At 44.1% G+C, this 13,463-nt stretch overlaps 1 protein-coding gene across 5 annotated transcripts in view; it reads left to right on the top strand.

The window, feature by feature from the left end:
* meis2a (Meis homeobox 2a) overlaps positions 1-13,463 on the top strand; it is a 76,769-nt gene that overhangs the window by 52,677 nt on the left and 10,629 nt on the right. The window lies entirely within an intron of this gene.

Here is a 13,463-nt window from a genome sequence, read left to right as displayed (position 1 = left end):
GGAGACATACACACAGACAACCTTTGTAACATTCTTATATGTAAGCTACTGGGATGTTCCGGTGTTATCGTTACAGTGTTCTGCGGCTAAGTCAGTGGTCTTTGTGGTTTGATGCACATGTATTCAGTGGGATATATTTAAGGAAGATAGGCAGAGATCATAAGCTACCCCTACAGCCCCCAAAGCCACCCCACCCCTTCACCCAAAACCATACCTAGCATTGCCACCAGTGCCCCCACAAACAGGCAAAACTGCCTTCCACCCCCTCCCTGTTTTACACAACCTATATGGTGGATTAAGGTTTTGGTGGCCTGGCCAGCAGGGCCTTTGTAGATGGCTTAGCACATAACTGGGGGTGGTGGATTAAATAAAATGATCACAGAAGCAAAGAAATGATACAGGAATTACTTATCAAAATACTAGCCTAGGTTTTATCGGCAGCTTAATTTTGTTCAGTACATTCTCAGGGTGATGTTCAGATTAATTGAACTGACAGCTTCCTTTCAAAATTCTGGGAAGGTATTTGCACGGATTTCAGGTCTTACACAAACTTAATTATATGGAACCCCATTTTATCATTCTAATTCCATGTAGCGGGGGTTCTATTTACAAATGACAAGTCTGTGCCTTTTATTCACAGCTTTTCTTAATATATTTATCAAAGCGGGTTCATTTACAAAGTGCTCTATCTGTTGGATACAGGCAGGCCGACATTAACGAAGCTTTTAGGTTTATCAGACTCGCAGCCTGACAAGCCACCCGAGGGTCAATTGATTTTTTTTGGTTCTGTGATTCATTTTTTTCTCATTTTTCCTGGATCACAATGAGAAACATGCCTGGAGAATTAGCCGGGGTTTGTCGGTCTTATCTAGCAGCCCCCCCTCCCAACCTCCCCCTTCCAACCTGAAATACTCTGTCTCTCTCTGTCTCTCTAACACACCCTTTGCTTTATTCTCTTCTAGCCAGGGGAAGTCAAGCTACTTAAATTGGCCACAGGAACCACTGTTATCAGACTTTAATGCACCCTACAGTGTGGATAGCATTTCAATTACACCAGTAACCAAAGATTAGCCCCTGCTTGCCTGTTTCATGCCTCATGCCACCGTTTCGGGACACCATGCACCTTACCTACAGGAGCAGAAAATTGAGTTGCCTTGCCTGTGTCATGGTGATTAATGCAGAAATACTCAGCTAACCTGGGAGGAGAGAGAAAGGGAAACAGACAGGATCATACTGTTGATAGATATAGAAGGATTCCCCATCTTCTCATTGAACATGAAACCTAAACCCCAGGTTCCTTTGGTCAGATTCATCCTGCTTCTACACACATGCATGCACATAAACGTAGATAATTATTAGAGCTGGGTACTAATGTTACACCAGCTGTGTCAGTTAAAACACAACAGGAATCAATTTTCACAAATAAATTTGCTGAAGTGGCTGAGACTGTGCTAATCTATCTGTGCTACTGACTCTGTTGTCAGCACAGGTTGCTGCCACATTATTGTCTGCATTACAGTGAAGGAGAGATGAGAAGCAGAGAGGATGTTCCCCACTTATAACTCTCCAGTCTAATAAGTTACAGTTAAATTTTACTTTTATTTCTGGCTCTAATGGCTTCTGAGATATGGTCCATCCTGGAAATGACAAAACACAGCTGTATGAAATGATTGTTTTTTTAAAAAAAAAAAAGAAAGAAAAAAGCTCTTCAAATTCCTGGCTTGTCCCTTGCATTGTTCTGTAGTTCCCTTTGATGCATGGTTGCTGCCATGCTACCGGCCAAAGAGAGACAGAGACAGGCGAAGGGAGAGACAGAAGCCGAGGATGAGAGGGGGCAAAAGGAGGGGACGGCTGCCGTCTTCGGTTTCCAGAGCTCTCCCTCGGGGAAAGGATGTGCTGAATCAGGGCTTTGTCCGCTGGCACAATCACAGCCCAGCGAGGGCACAACGGTGCTCTGTGTGATAGTCAATAGACAGTGCATCTTAGTCTCTCCCCTCTTGCCCCATCAAACCTCCCAGAGCCATACTGTCCAACTGACACATCCCTTTACGTTTACCTGCAGCTCACCTGTACACACAGAAAACAGCACTCATTTGGTTGGAAACCCTTTGTCTCAGTGCCACTGACACACTCCACCTGTTTCTATATGTAGTGTATATCATTAGCTAACAGCCTCACCTGTTTGTAGCTCACACCCCATTAGCCATCTAATGCTAATAAGGAGCAGAGGAAGAGGTTAAAGTCCACAGTCTCACAGCACTGGTGCTGAGCAGATGAGGCGGACTTGATTATCCTATTAATAGTGTTCAAAAGTGATTGTGTGTGTGCATGCTATATGCATACACATTCTCAATATGTATTGAGATGTTCCACGTGTATGGTGTGTCAGAACACTATTAGTGGACCATCAGGTGTGTAGCGTTTTGTTTGCTCTGCTTACATTTGAGACAACAGGCGTCATGCTAACAGAATCGGGGTGTGGCCTAATATGTAATTGCATTTGTTTAAGATTGCAGGAAAAGGTAAGGGCCATTTCACCCATGGCATTGTGGGTTACCAAAGTAGGTGAAACGGCAGACGCAGGTGTCTGCACTCTAAAGAAGCATTTATAGTTTACAGTATCTAGCGGCATATTTGCCTGTCTCAGCAGCTCCTGGTGTCCTGCTATCAGTCTGGGCTAAATGGAGCCTGACTGAATCTTTTCATGTCTCAGCTTCAGACCCAGCATGATTTGCCCTCGCTCACTGCCATAAACACACACACCGACTATCCTGCCGTTATTTACCACTGCAGCTATGCTAACACACACACATATACACACAGAGGGTTATTACATGAGCCTGGGAGATGACGGCGATGACAGATGACTGAGAGAAACAGCATCTAAAAAAAGGAAGGAAATCGTCTCGTCATTATTCCCTCATCTCACAGGCAGCCAGTTGGTCATTTCCATGGCAGAGGGAGAGGCAGAACAAGTCAGAGAACGAATATGTCAGTTCTTGGCATCTATGATGATTGACTGCTGTGCCACTGGAGCACTAATAACAATAAAGAGGGCACTAAGCCACACTCTATTTTTACTTCTCTGCCTCCTCTCTACAGCCCAGGAGGGACTACATGCACACACAAACACATACACACACACACACACAACACACATGCATTGGGGAGAGGCTCTAATTAGCGACAGAAAGGAATACAATGAGTGAGTTATTAAGACACAGGGGCGGATCGCAGCCAACCTTTGCCCCCTGTTGGAGCACAGGTCACATGATAAGGGAAGGATATCCGCCAGACGACGGCGCCAAGCGGCCTGTGCCTACTGAGGAGATGAAATAGGTTCAATCTCTGCAGCCATTCAGGGCAGGGCATGGTGCACTGATTGTTGTTTTTTTTTTTTCTTCTGTTCTTTTAATTACTAGCGGGACAAACTCAACATTGAGGAACAGTCACCATTCCCCCATTATACAATCACTGTTTCTTTATATTAAGATTTAGATGTTTCCTCATTGTATTGAGATTTAGCAACTAAAAAAGATGAATTTCATCTGAATTTCAAGTGATGAAACAACCAAACCTATCAGTGCATATAAATTTAGTCAATGCATATATTGAAATACTGAAAGTATACAATAGTTAAAGAAGGCATACATCTCAAATCATATGCTTCTCCAGCATTTTCTATTAAGGTAGAATTAGTATTCTCCTCCAAAATTGTGCAGTGCTGGAGCACATCTTGCAGATAAGCTGTGTTTTGATAGCTCTAAACTGACTATTCTGCAGCTCTCTTAACAGCAGGTTCCCCATCCTCATTCAGATCCTCTATTCCTCTCTCTTCTCTTTCTATGGCTCCCTCCAGATTTCTCAGAGTTTAAATCTCCCAACAGAGGTGTGTAGAAGCTGTGCTGCAAATTTTTTATGATAAAGCACATTATTTGTGTTGTGTGAGAACAAGATAAAGAAGGAACAAAATCAAATTTGTTCCTTCACTCAATAAAAGCATTTTCCAGCCCTTCTCCATGTCCAATGAGACATTTTGGAACACTTGCTTTTATGATTTTTTTTATGATTCCCTGGTTTGGCAGACAAGCCCATTATGAAATGCAAAATAATAACTAATATTTTCCAAATGTAACATAAAGAAACTGGCCTAGCTGCCTGTTTTTTCCACATTCTTTATAAGTATTTAAGTCCCATGAATCTCACACAGATTTTTTGGGGTCCTTTTCCCCCTCACCAAACTCTACAATCTGCCTCTTACTTACTTTTCCATCGCTTCCTGTGTGCTACACTGGTGGACTAGTTGAGTGAAGTCGCTGGTTATCTGTGTAACTTTGACCCAGATGGAAATGTCATGCCTTTTTTTGGCTGCAACCAGGGACTCCCAGCAGTGGCCATCTCATGCCCCTGGCTTTCTAAATATACAGCTGGAGTGTGGATAGGTTGCAGCTGTGTGTATGAGTGTGTCTTTCTCTCTCTCTCTGGTGTGTTTGTGTGTGATACCATGAGTGTATATGTGCGTCTAACTAAAAAGAGAGACGATCAGGGCACTGCCAACATAGGCATCATGATCCCTCTCATTTAGGGACCACTAATTGGCAGTTAATTAGCAGAATTGACTCTGTTGTCAGATCCCAAGTGCCAGCCCCCCTGCCAACACCCTCCACTCGCTAAGTTCATTTGATCTGGCTGCTTTCTTGATGCCGTAATAATAATCCCTTTTTATCAGTTTTGGAAAGAGAAACACATTTGGAAAAACATATTATCATTATTGGCAGAGTAGAACAGAGCAGACTCCCTGTTGTAGCAGGTTTCATTTTGTTTTTCATTTTGTTCAGCAGTTGTCATGCATCCAAAAATCTGCTCACGGCATAATCTAGACACATGCTTTGCTCACAGGATAAGCCATGGGAGTCTTAAACAGCTGATGCTAATGTGTGCCACTGTGTTTATGTCTGCTCTCGCAGTATACAGCATGTGTTGCGTGTGAGTACAGGAGCCTTGTTGAAATGTTCAGTGTGATTAACAGGGCCCACTCCCACTTTATCAGGCACTGGGGGCACATTGGGTCATAGCGTGGCACGGACACCCACCAAGGCTATGGAGCAGCCCGGTGCCCACCTCTGTGTGAGTGTGGAGTTATGAAAAACAGGTGGTGCTTTAATAAAACTGGCAATGTTGGGCGATCATGCACAAAAATGAATGCCTTTTTACTTGTTTTCCCATTACAAACTCAAGACTCTCCGAGGCTGTGGAATTCTCCCAGCGAAGACGGCATGCAAGGAGAACGAAGCCAGACGAGGCAACATAGAGAGGCATTACAGAGAAAGCATTAGAGAGAGATGGGAGGAGGGAGGTCTTTGTACTTCTCTGCTCCTTTTGGCTCTTTTATTTCTCAACGGCTTGGTTTTATTGGTGGGTCGTTTAATAACAAGGGCTCTGCGTTTGAAATGAAGTCGAGCTGCATTTGCGTGGGCAGGCCTCTCTTTTTTTTATTTTAAGATGGTAATTTCTGTACCAGGGGTGAGAACTGGAGAAAGATCGAGAGAATACACTAGAGAGATTGAGGAGAGCAAGAGGGTGAGAATGTTGGAGAGGGAGAATTCAAAGGGAACACAAGAGAGGAAAGTAGGTTAATTTATTTCATTTGTAAGAAGAAGAAGAACTTAGAAAGACAGAAAAAAAAGGTTGGTGATAGTGAGGAGGAAAGTGTAGGGATGCTGTTTTCGTGAACAAGCAGCTTAATGCACACGGGCAGCCACAGTAAGCCTGCTAGAATCTCCCTGTGCCTGAGGCCATCTGTGAGCAGAATAGCAATTTTATTACTTTGTCATTAAACCAATTTCACAGCAGTATTGTTTGTTAATGAGCAGCCGCAAACGAGCAAAGATGTCACGTACTAGAATAGCAGCAAGATTTGTGACCCAAGCACTCCTCTATCTCATTCTCCCAACCTCTGCCTCATTCTTATTCTTCTGCTCTTTCTACCATCATCTTCTTTCTTAACATCCTTACTGTCACCCTCACCATCTCTCCGCTGTCCTCCTGCCCCCCCCCCCCCCCCCCCCCCCACCCTTGTTATAGAGGTCCCTGCTCATAAAGGGGAAAACTGCTGAAAGATAAAATGCAAAGTCTATACAGTCAAGTCTCTGTTTATGAGCTTCCAGTTGCCTTTAGAACTCATTGGGAAGGATGGTTTCTCTGCAGATTTTCAGGGGGCGCAGTTGGAAAGTCTGCCATCTTAGCTTATTATTTAGCCCTAAAACTTAACATTGGTGCCAACAGCAAGTGCCAACGGAGAGACTAAGCATGTGAATCGGTGCGTCAGTTGTTTTGATTGTGTGTTAGATGATGTCATGCATTTTATTTTTTTTTGGGGGGGGGGATTGTTAGGCATGATCGCTGCTTTTTTGTTATTAGTGAAGTAATCTTGCATTTTAAGACATGTTTTGGCAGTTGCTAGGAAAGGTCTGCTTTCACAAAGAAAGTCATGCGCTACAGCTGCTGTGACGCTATATGTGTCTTTATGACTTGTCACTTTTGTTTATGTTTTTATTCTGGAGGTCAGCTGGCACAGATTCCCGGCCTTTTTGTGGTTTATGACTGAGAGAGAAGCTGTGACAAAAGGAGGGGAAGAGAGAATTAAAATGAGGCCCCAGAGGATCAGACAACCTGACAGAGTAGATTTGGAATAATTAGTTTTATCTGCTGAGGGAGATAGCCAGAGGAGCTGCGCGTTATCCACAGGCTGCAGTGATATGTGCATTGGCGGTGATGTGAACTGGACGGCTGGATGTTGTGTATGGGCTGAGGAGGAGGGGTGTGGTTTGGAGGACTAAAAGGGATAAAGGTGACCAGGTGTAACAGAATGGCCTTAAGGGTATGTGTGTGCATGTTTGTGTGTGTTGGAGCCAAAGAGGACAGGAGCGCCTTCTTTGGCTGAGCTCTTTAAACTCTATGAACCTCCACAAGGTATTTTCTCTCTGTCCAGGCATGCTCATTCTCTCACTCTTTCTATTACCATCTGTTTTCCTTTACCTCCCTCTTACACGCTTCACATTCCCTCTATCCCTGTATTTTGATACGGAGTAACACTATCTTTTATCTGTGCTTTGTTTGTGTGGTGTCACATTTAAAGGAACCTCCAGTGACCTCACTCCTTCTCTGTTCAATGAAAGTGAGTGTTCTGGGATATAAAACAGGAGAGAGTTGTTATTACACTCTTAACAACACAATAGTGTATTATTCTTACTTGTTGTGTGTGTGTGTTTTCTGACACTGTGATTCGTAGCGTCATGCCCTCTGTGGCTTGAGGTGTAGGCCAATAAGTCTATCATAGAAGACCCTATAAATCAATATGGTCCTTTGTTGGTTCAAGCCATGCTCTGCCCTAGTAAAAGCCCTGTTATGGATGAAGTATCAGTCACTCTGGGAACCATCAGCTATCATATGGTGATGGCAAGCAAAGGCCAATGTTTTTCATCATTTGAATGTAGATACATTTTCTTTTTTCTTTTGTAGCCAATTGTTTCAAGACATCTTACTTACATGAGGTTTACGTGAATGTGCTCTATGAAACATGATTGGTCAGTAGAACACAGATGTCTTTTCATAGAGATTAGATAGAAGTAAAGTATGTGCCAAGTAGGAAAGTGAAGGGAAGATGAGGAAGGAGCAAAACATAAACAGAACCTGGCCCAAACTCCTTACACATCGAACCTGGTAGTTTGCACTTTGGGAAAGGAGAGAGGATAAAAGATGCAGCCTGCTGCCCACGTTCTATGCATGCAAACGCAAACACACACACATGCACTTTGTTGAGGTTATCAGAGGGAGCAGAAGGAATTAGTCAACACTATAACATGCATAACAAGATCCTGAGATACACAGGAAGAGCTGGAGAAAAGAAGGAGGGGGAACAATGAGTCTATTAGCCTAATCTAGGATTTCTCAATTCTCATCCTTTTGAATATTTATTCCTCCCATTACCAATGCTGATGTTTCAATTTGGAGTCACTGTGAGCATGTGAGGTGTGCAGCATAAGCATATTGTCTGATATATTGTGTGTTATATGATGTTTGTATGGACTATCACACAAAGTTGACAGTCTTAAATTCAAGATCAATACTGCAGTTTAGGCTGCACTGACTGTCTTTGATGCATTTGTTTAAGGTTGTCACATATGAAGCAGGCCAGTCAAAGCTGTGCACAGTCAGTGGTAAAGCTGATGTGAGAGGCAGAGGGGTTGCTTCAGGCCACCAGGCACATCAGAGTCACTGTGGTCTGCTCCACGGTGTCATCACCGTTTCTGCCTGTAGTCCCCTCCACAAACAACAGCTATTTATATCACTGGCCTCCTGCTTGGCTTTTTAGCCCTAAAATCCTCTTCTGATCATGCCTGCACATGTTTGTGAATGGGTGTGCGGCTGTATGTTCAAGCGTTATGTGTGCCAAAGCAGTTTTCTGCAACTGAAACTCAGATTAATTATTCAATAGGGAAGTCAGAAGGAATCTGACAACATTTAACCAATGACTTTCATGGTCACTAATATGTGCAAGACAGAAATTAAGTCACTCAGACACATCATGGAAATATGCTTGATGGAAACATCCTTTCACACGCCAGAGATACATTGATGAGAGGATGATGACATCCCTTTTCAATGGAGAGCCCTTTCCCAAACTCTGTACTTTTGAGTAGTCCAGTAGGTTCTTAAGCACTTCCAAGAGTAGCGACACTTAAACCCAGGCATTAGAGAATCTTAAGGGTTAGATGTCTTTTTTTTTAATAACTTCACATGCTGTTGATTTGAACTGCCCTAAATTTTCAGTTAATAGCACACCAATATGAAGAGGAGAAAAAAAGATTGAGAGTGGGGCAGAAAGTGCATGTATACTTATGAATGGGGGTGGGGTGATTAAATGGGGGCACCTTTGACGCAACCTCCCACTGGCTCTGATTTCAGTTAGAATCAGCAAAATAAACCCTCTGCATTGTGAGGGCACATGTGCGGCACATGCTTACAAATGTACCCAAGCATGTATGTGTGCTGTTGCTCTTGGCAGGTCCCCTCTTCTTTTCTTTGAGCTGAACCCATTATGGTTGTAAACGAGGGAGAAGAGAGACGTTTGATATGAAGCAAAGGAAATAGATTGGCCTTATTTCCTGCCTGGCTGCTGCAACACAGACACTTGTGTTGCCTAGACGATGCAGGCAATTGACACTCAATTTTGTTTGAAATATCACGCCTCTATCATGTCATTATCAGCTTCCCTTGGTAATCCACAAAGCCACCCTGTTTGATATCTGACAATAAGGGGGACTCACAGAGTCACGGAATCTCTCACTCGATTACCAGGCACAGGGAGAAAAAGGGTTGAGAATAAAGGGGAACAGAAGACGACATAGCTGGAGACAAAGACAGGGTGAGGGAAATAAGAGATGGAAAGATAACACAGGAGAGATGAAGAGGCTTAAAAGCCACACTTTTGTATGATAGTTGTAAAAAGTGATGAAAACTGAGATTATATCTGCCCATCCCACAGAGACATACAAGGGTGGCACTGTCGGAAAGATTAGAAAAATCTGGGCAGTGGTGTGGCGCTCTTCACAAATGAGAAATTGGGGTGATCTTGTAAGCACACCCACTCATCTCAGGAGGGCTGATGGATAGGCTGGGGTAATGATAGTGCTGGATTGAGTCTTTCCCTCTTCTCCACTCTGCTCTCCCTCTGTATGTTACCTCAGTCTGTGTGTCTGAGTTAGCCTGTGAGTACATTTCTGTTCTGTATCTTTCTGGCCATGTATGAAAGCACTCATCCACCCATGAGGTGAGAAACTGGCTTATAAAGAATGAGCACGCTGACGGCCTCTGTCTTGCGCTATGTGCTGGACCCTTTGACGGGGGCTAATATTGACTTGGTTGTTCTCAGACAACTTAAAACAGCAGAAAACACAGCTGTTGGTCCTTTAGCTCCTGGGCAGGCAGAAAATACCTTTTGTATACTAAGGACGTAATAAGGTGTTGTCTTAAGGGAGGGGGTGCAAGAGTAAGAGGAGAAGGCTGTGCCAACAAGTGAGATGTGGATCAACTGTTCCCGTAATCCCCTCATTTCTGCTTGGCATACTCAGAAATAATGAAATAATAAAAAAACATTCCAGGGCAGAGGTGCCAACCTCAGAGGAAAGGAAGGTTAATTAAGGAAAATATTAGGGGACTGTTGAGTTGAAAAAAAGAGAAGAGATTCCATCCTCGTTCTTTACATCAGAAAACTGGTAGAGCTAGGGCAAGCTAGCCATGCTGAGTTGCTACAATAAGGCCTCTTTCATACAGGTGTGTTGACGCCTGGGGCAGGCTTGGCCTCAGTCCATTCCATTCACCCTGGCTGATTTGAACAATAACTATCGTATCTCTTAAAAGAGAAGGGAGGGTGAAGAGTCAGGCAGAAGATGCCTGAAAGCTGTGTCGGGGCCAAGAAAAACCCCCGCTGATGTTGTCAGAGCTTGTTGGTGTTGTAGTGAGGAAAAAAATGTTTTTTCTTAACCCCCACCCCCCCATAACCCCCACATTTTTTTCCTCTCCTCATTTCTCTCCCTCCACTTCTGTACTGGATTCAGTGTTTTTGTGCCGTAGGACACAGTGTGGTGAGGAGACAGAGGAACAAAGTGCTGCTGTGTGGAGCAGCAGCTGCTGCTTGCCGGATCAAAGGGGCAACAAGCGTGGTTTTCCTGGCCAAACGCTGCTCTGGAGGTGTTTGACGGACAGTCAGCAGCTGGGGCCGTATAGCCCGCCCTGTAGGGGTCAGGCTGCTGGACTGCAAGGCCCAGAGATGACATGACCTCACTGGACAAGGGGAAGAGGGGAGAAGGTGTTAGATGGGAGGGTAAATAGCAGCAGCGATGCCTATGTTTGTGTCTCTTGTTGTCTTTCTAGTTGTTATAGCTGGAATTATTTTTTCAGTATTTCTACCAGATATTTACCCTTTTCTGATGAGTGGGCGACTTTTCATTTTATCCATCACAATGCATACATACTAGTTGAAGCTAGACCTACGGTAAACCATTAGTATCCTAGCATTGCACACAACACTGCGGTACTCCACCTCTTTGGTGCGGAGAATCAGAGCGAGAAAAGAGAGACAGGGAGCAAGCGTGCCGCAGTGCTATTGATTTATTTTAATTAGCTCCTCGTTAAATCTTGTCAGTTTGCAACACAAATATATAATTCTTTGTCTGATTTTCCACTGGAGTCTTAATGACGCACTCCCCGGGTTTCAGAGAAATGACTTCTGCAGTAAGACTGACAGAGCAATGCAAATGTTAGTCATATAGGGCTAAGGGGGGGATGCCACAAATGGGCAATGAATGGAGTAATAAAAAGGGAAAGAAAAACAGGTCAGTGAAAGTCCATGGAGGAGAGGTGAAACAGTCCCCCTTTCAGAGGGAGACAAAAGACTTGGGGGTGTGTGGGGGTATGGAGGCACTCTGGATGAGAGAAAGAGGGAGAGATAGACAGAGGTAAAACTATGTAAACACAGTGGCTGCCCTAAACGTGGGCCCACTCTCTGACGTTCCTTAAAAAACGATCCTGCCTTGCTCCGCTTCACATCTGCACTAAATCAAACACGGGGGTGAGGTAATGTTCACCCAGCGTATGTCTCCCGACTCCTGTTTTAACTTAAAGACGGAAAGGAGGGATAAAAAAAAAGGGAAACTCTGTTTCTGATAGGATGAGCTGGAGGAAGCTTCCTCGTTCTTTTCCTATCTCTTTGTCTTTTATCTCCCTATCCTGGAAGAATAGAGCTTGTGAAAAGCTCCTTTGTGATAGTTTATGATAAAAACACAGATACTGTAGGCTCAGTCTGGTGGTGAACTACTGTGTGTATAAACTGTTACAGGGGGCCTGGCTGGACCATGTGAGCTGATTAAATCACTGTTGTTGACACTACAATAGATCAGTGTTGGAAGTTCAGTAGCCTCAGCCTGCTCCACTGTCTGTCCAGACCATAATTAGTGTTTGCTTACACTAAACACACCCTCCTCATGGGGTTAATTTGCATGCACTTCCTGGTCAAAAGACATTGAGTGCTTTTATTTTTTTTCCTTCCATCCTTCTTTTCGGGAGTGAGGACCTAACTAAAACATTCCCCCTTTTGATTCCAGTCAGTTGTGACTCAATTGCTAGGGGTTTGGAATCTTTATTTCTGTCTGAAGCGGAAGTATGGAAGCAATGAGCTTTAATAGGAACCAGAGGACAGTCGTGTTTGCAAGCAGTGATCATAGACTGAGCTCAGCACGTTCTTGTTCAGATTGTGTTGCATGTAATCTTCCTACAAAGGCAGAGAGACAGGGGCCCTGGAATTTGACCGATGAACGGAAACTTGCTCCCCCTCTCCCTGGCATGTGAGCTTTCAAAACGGGCATGGGCTGGTCAGCCATGATGGTAATAAACTGTCAACAATTTCTGTGTTGCAATTTCAAAGCAACCACCTTTCTTTGGATGCTCTACGATTAGAGCATTCTGGTGCTTATTTCACAGAGAGGACATGCTCAGTGTTTCTCTCTCCCATCTCACTCTGGCTATGGCTCGGTTTCTTTCTTTCATCACAAACTCGTCAAACGAGTGACCCCACTCATGATTGGCTGGGTCTCCGCCGATCTCTGCAGCAATTGGCCAGCCAAGCAGCGAGACTCTTACCGTTTCATCTCTCTCCCTCATGCACTCTGTTTCTTGGCTTTGCTCCAGGGTAGGGTGGTTTGGCATGACAATTTCTCAGCGAAAGAATGCTGACAACAGGAGTGAGTTACCAGGTGTGGCTGCAAGTCAGTTAACCAGAAAGAAGGCATTTCTGACAGATTGAGATGAGGAAGTACGAAAAGAGAATAAAGGCAAGCCCGAGTCAGCCAAACTGGTTTGCAGTGATTACATCTTTAAGACTTTCAGTAACCATCCTTCAAATTCGTCAACACATGACAATGCAGTTGGCTTGTTACATAAAATGGAAATCTCATAAAGTTGCCGTTTAGGATTATTCAAGTTTTCAGGTTTTCAATTACCCCCTCGATCCTTATAACATAACGTTGTATGCTAGACAAGGTATTTAACACATAGAGAGACTCTCTCTAAAGCTCCCCCCTTGTGTGAGAACAGATATTATTAACCACGGATGCCGTGTTGATCCAGCCTAGTGGAGACCCTGTGTCAAGTGGACTCCTGCTGCCATGGCTCCATCATTCATATCTGTCTGTTATTTTCCTTTGCGACCTGCAAAGCCTCAACGGTCAGAGCTCTCGTAAACCTGCCACTTTATTATCATCAAGGAGCTGGGTTCTCAGTCGTTGCATATTGTATCTGCACACACGTGTGTTTGTACACATGCATCCTTTACACCGTTGCAGGGCATGTCAGCTGGAAGTGCTACCATGGGCCAGTTGGCAACAGTCTGTGAAGAATGTGCTGAC

This window comes from Leuresthes tenuis, unplaced genomic scaffold (assembly GCF_036924035.1).
Source record: "Leuresthes tenuis unplaced genomic scaffold, fLeuTen1.0.hap1 SCAF_15, whole genome shotgun sequence".
Lineage (NCBI taxonomy): Eukaryota > Metazoa > Chordata > Actinopteri > Atheriniformes > Atherinopsidae > Leuresthes > Leuresthes tenuis.
Note: the sequence above shows the minus strand (reverse complement) of the source record. Positions and strands in the feature narration are given on the sequence as shown.